This window comes from Equus quagga, chromosome 3 (assembly GCF_021613505.1).
Source record: "Equus quagga isolate Etosha38 chromosome 3, UCLA_HA_Equagga_1.0, whole genome shotgun sequence".
NCBI lineage: Eukaryota > Metazoa > Chordata > Mammalia > Perissodactyla > Equidae > Equus > Equus quagga.
In genome coordinates this window covers 75,489,101-75,494,798 of record NC_060269.1, presented here as the reverse complement: position 1 = coordinate 75,494,798, position 5,698 = coordinate 75,489,101, and positions in this window count along the sequence as shown.

Genomic DNA, 5,698 nt, shown 5'->3' with positions numbered 1-5,698 from the left:
CAAGAGGATTCATTGGTGGAGTCCATACAGATCCATCTCCCAGGAGATTCAGCAGAGTGGAAGGGTAGCAAAGAAGGGGAAGGATCTGGAGGGGCCCCTAGAAGATATCCAGTTCACACTGTAACACTGCTATTATCAGTCTTTCAGTGCTTTGCCCATTTGACAGGTACAACATTGTTGTATGGTTTTAGTTTTCATATCGCGTGTCTTTAGAAAATTTTTATTTTCTGTGAAAATTATATATTTGCATTCCTTACCTTTGTCTTTTCCTAATAGATGTGAGGAAACTCTGTGTACATTAGGGAAATTAACTTTTGTTTATTTCAGTTTTTAACATATGTTCTTCCATTTGCTGTTTGTCCTTCAACTTTGTTTGCTCCAACCATGTCATAAAGAATTAAGGATTATAGAGTCTTGTTTGCAACTTTTTCCTTAAGGTCTCTGGGTTTCTTGTCTTGCTTGGAAAGGCATTTTATTTCCTCTAGTGATAATTTTTTTCCTGTATTTTCTTCCAGCATTCTTTTTGTTTTGTTTTCCCCCCCATTTAGAACTTTAAGCAATCTGATGTTTATTTTACTGTTTGGGGTGAGGTTAAGGTCTAATTTTATCTTCTTCTCTTTGGATATATTTTTCCAATATCATCAAATAGCCCATTATTTTCCCCACTAATTTGAAATTCTTCTTTTATCATATACTAAATATCTATGTATCTATGGATCAGTTTCTGGACTGTATTTTCTTCCTTGAATCTATTCGTCAATTTCTGGAGCAGGACTATGCCTCGATAACAGCTGTAACCTTTCAGTATCTTTTCTTATTGTAGGGAGGGGCCTTTTTATTATTCTTGATTTTCATAACATTCAAGTCTTTTCTACTGAGATTATTTTTCGAGTAAGAAGCATTTACCTACAACATCTATTTAGGTCAGCTTTTACATTTGGTAATGTTTTATAATTTTCTCTTTATAAATTTAAACAGTTTCTCTTATTCACTCTTACGTAGTTACTTTATAAATTTTGTTGCAGTTGTTACTGAGATTTGTTTTTTTCTAATTGGACATTCTTAGTGTAAAGGAAAGCTTTGGTTTTTTGAAATGTTAATTAGTCTTGCCTGTAAACTCTATTGTTTCTAATTGCTTATAGTTGATCCACATCCTTTCGAATATTTCCCCTAGCACATGGCTATATATGGCTGTCTCAAATCCTGATTCAACCGCAGGACTCAGCTCAAGTGTCTGCTCCTCCAAGATCTGCTTCCTTTGTGCAAGGGGCACCTGTGGTGTAAAGCAAAAGCAAACGTGCACTGTGGACATTTGAGCTGAAGGCAGCTTTCTGTACCAGATCTGCCAGGGCTGGGTTCAGCTGCACGCGTCAGGAAAATAACAGTAAGAGTGGTTTAAACAATAAGATTGTATTTTTGCTCTGTAAGAAGTCCAGAGATGCGAGTCAAGGGCTGGTTGTGTGGTTTATGAGGTTGTGTGACATCTCTAGGGCAAGACCCTTGTCTTTATTTTCTAAGAAAATGTTTATGCACCAGCAAGTATGCCGATTCCAGGCCAGCAGCAGGAAGATGAGCTGAAGAAGCCCATGCTGCCCCTTCCTTTAAGGCCGCTTATTTAGAATCATCCATAATCCTTCCACCTACAGATCATTGGGTCAATCCAGCCACTTGGCTGGGCCTCGCGGTAAAGTCGTTGTTACTAGCTGAGGTAGTCAGTGAGTAACATGGTCACTAAAACTGGAGTGTTTATTGCTTGGAAAAAAATGGGTGGAGAGAGATTTAGCAGTCTCTGCTGAGTCACTAAATACAAGTGTGAACGTATGCCAATTCAATTTTTTTCCATAAAGAAATATTTTTTTTTTCTGGTTACAAAATAATATATTTCCATTGGAAACAATTCAAACAAATCAGAAAATTTGAAGACAATAATTGAAATCTTACCACTCAGAGATGAATTTCCATTACCATCTTGGTAAGTACTTTTACAGAAATGGCATTATTTCGTACATTCCTTGCTTTCTCTCCATCTGCTGGGTGGCGTGCCTTGCCTTGGGGTGTTTGCTGTGACTGTCTCTGTCTGCCACGGCCTTTCTCCAGATGTTGGTGTGATGTCTCCTTCCCTTTCTCTTGACTTCTTCAGCGTGGCCAGCTTCCATCCTTCCTCAGCATGGCTGGCTCCCTGACTTTTCAGTGTGGCCAGCCTCTCCACTTTTCTCCAGTACGGCTAGCTCCCTCCCTTCCTCTTTGTGACCCGCTGGCTCCCTCTCTTCCTTCCTCAGGATGACCAGCTTCCTACTTCCTCAGTGTACCTAGCTGCCTCACTTCCTTCGAGTTTTGCTCAAATGTCCTTTTCTCAGTGAAGCCTCCTGATACCCACTCCATTTATAATTGTACTAATCACCCTCCTTCCTCCTTTTCGTATTTTATTTTAATTTTCTCCATAGAACTTATCACTTTTAATATGTTATATAATTTATTTTCTGTTTCTTGCCAAGACAATGGATTCCATGGAAGTAAGGATTTCTGCTTCTTCCACAGTCTGTCCAGTGCATAGAATAATGCTCCGCATGTCGTAAGTACTCAGTAAATCCTTACTGAACGACTTGGAAGTACTTCAAGGCACCTGATCATATCAGTAGCCGTGAGGGTTAAATGAGATGCCATGGATGACAGCGGTCAGCACAGGGGGGGATGTTAGAGGCTCAGGAGAGGGGTGTTGAAGCCACTATGGCTTTTTAAACTTTCCATGGCTCTCCCAGAGCACTTACCACCATATCTTTAAACTTTTATTCATATGTTTACTTCGCTCACAAGCCCCATGGACTCTTTGAAGGTTTAAACTCTTCTTAATTGTTTTTGCATCACTAGCATTGACAATAGCTTAGTATACAGTAGGCGCTTTGTAAGTCTGAATTGATGTGAATCATTTGTGGTTGTTTCTAAATCTGCAGACACTGCCATACTTTCTAATTTCTAAATGATTCCCCCCACTTCTGTACTGAAATATTTATGAAGTTATTTGGTACTCACAGGAAATCAGGTTTTAGCACAGCTGAGGCTGTCTTCTCTCTCTAGTCAATGGTTTTGTTGAAAGCTCATTTTAATAAATGCACTAGAGGGCATTTTTGAATAGGGAAGAGTCATTCAGCTTTGTGAAATGTCCAGGTGGAATAAGTATTAGATGCTTTTGTTATTTCTGCCACTTTGGATAATGAAGCTGTTCCTTTTATAAGATAATTAGAGCAAGAACAATTCTCTCACCAAATATAAAGTGACACACATAGGACCTTGTTCCTAGAGCGTCCCTCTAAAAAGTCACAGGAAACCATTCAAAGACAGGACTTGACACACCAGGGTAAATACAGCCAATTAAGAAAATGGTAAGTAATTTCATGAGAGAAATTCCAATTCTTACTAAAGACGTTCAGTGTCCCTTTTGTATCAAATCATGTTTTATTTTTTAAGATCCAGAGGAAACTGTCGCATAGACATGTTTTTGTTTTCCCCGGGTGAAGCATTTTTATAAGGCCATGATAATATTTATACTTCTACATACAAAGTCAGAATGCCAGGAGAAGAAAAAAGCATGACTATAGTGATCTCCTTGAGACTGGAGACAAAATTAGTCTTTTAACCCCAGTAGCCTAGCTCCTGAGTCTGTGAGGTAAGTCAACAAGAAGCAGAGAGCTCCCAGGAGAAACAATTCAGCTCTTCTTTGTGGTCTGTTAGGCCGGATGCTTTTCTACAGAGAAGACTTTCTTTTTTCTGCCATATAGAAATTGATTTTATACGTAAAGTGTCAACTCCACAATGATGGCTTGCTTCACACTTTGACTGCCTGACTTTCCTTCCATCCATCCAGCCTGTCCCGCAAAATGCCCCTGTACACAGTTTCTGAAACAAGTATTGTTTTTCTCCAGGATTTGATAAACGTGTTCATCTTTCTTAGCCAGAAATGTCTACCTGCAGTGAAGAAAATGGACTCTGCAGAACTGAAACATCTTGGGCTTTAACTGACATGCATTGATTTCCTCCACCAGACTGAATGGCTTGAGATCTGTATCTGTCATTTATAGCTACTGTAGCTGAAGTATGATGACTTTTTTTAAGCCATGCAACCGCATATTTTTGGGTTTGGCAGAGATATATGCTATATCGTTTTTTTTTTTTTGAGGAAGATTAGCCCTGAGCTAACATCTGTTGCCAATCCTCCTCTTTTTGCTGAGGAAGACTGGCCCTGAGCTAACATCATGCCCATCTTCCTCTGCTTTATATGTGGGATGCCTGCCACAGCATGGCTTGCCAAGCGGTGCTGTGTCTGCACCTGGGATCCGAATTGGCGAACCCTGGCCGCCAAAGCAGAACATGTGAACTTAACCGGTGTGCCACCGGACCAGCCACTATATGCTATATCTTTAGGTATCAAATTACTAAAGCAGGATGAACACACAGGTTAAAGCATGTTTAAATTTGTAAAATGTGTGAGATTTTAGGTTTGCAGGACTTTGACATAGGATTTCATGCTGTTTATAAGGAAGAGGTAGATATACGAATGTCATTTCTCTTCCAAAATGTCTTCTTTTGTTTAAAGATGCCAGGAAGTAGTGAGCATAGTTGAAAGACCCTGAGTTTTAGCATTTGAGGGAGCTGGATCCATATCTCTTTTCTGTCATTTACTAGCTTTGTGGCCTTTGGCTGCCTCTTAATCTATCTGAGTCTTATAAAATGCAGCCGATAACACTTTTTTACAGGATGAATTTAAGGAAAAAAAAAAGACATTTAATTTGCTTGATTTTTATGCATAGCAGGGGCTAAATAAATGGAACCTGTTTATTTATCACATTGTTTTGTAAACTTTTAATATTTTGTTTGGAGAATTCTCTGTAATAGCTGCTGCTTTAGTTGAATAAAACAAAGTGTATTGTAATTTATAGTAAACTTTATAGATAAAAAAACTCCTTAGAGCCATTTCAATTATTCTGAAATCATTCTTATTAGTAATATTTACCCTAGTCACCAAAAAAAGGCTATTTAACTAACCCACTGTGATTTTGCATTCTTTATCTATAGATCAATATGGCCGTCCCTTCCAGGGCCATTGAGAATGGCCTGTCACATATGGTAAAACCACTTGTGTATATTTTGTAAAAGAAATACCTTGAGTTATTAGTTTGGGGAAGGAGAGAAGAGAGGGAAGAAGTGCTTTGGAATCACTTAGAAGTGAATAGGCTGGATTACTTAGGAAGCCTAAAGGACAGAATGACTAAGTCATTTTGAAGGCTCAGGTGGAGGACGTCGAGGGGCAGCTATCAAGGCAAGAACCAATGGGAGCTTCGTCGCACAAAGGAGTGAAATGGTGGGTGGAGGGGTGAAAATACGCTGTGTGTTTTTAGACTTCAGTTGGTCAGGCTGAGGTGGGTAAACAGATTGAAAGCCGGTTTGCTTGCTGACAGAATAGCTGAGAGAAATTACATGAAAATGAGAAAAGATACTTCGGGTCATTCTGCTATATTTGAAGTGAAAACTTTACAGAGACACGATGCTGACAAAGAATGAACTGTAATGAAGCCTGGGCTGTTTGTGTGGACATATGTGTGTTATTTTTCTCCAGAGGAGTTCTTTGGAGGCACGGCAGTCCATCTGAGTTATTTTTTTATTGGATTTTTTGTAATTTCCCCTACTCACTTCAGCAATGGTG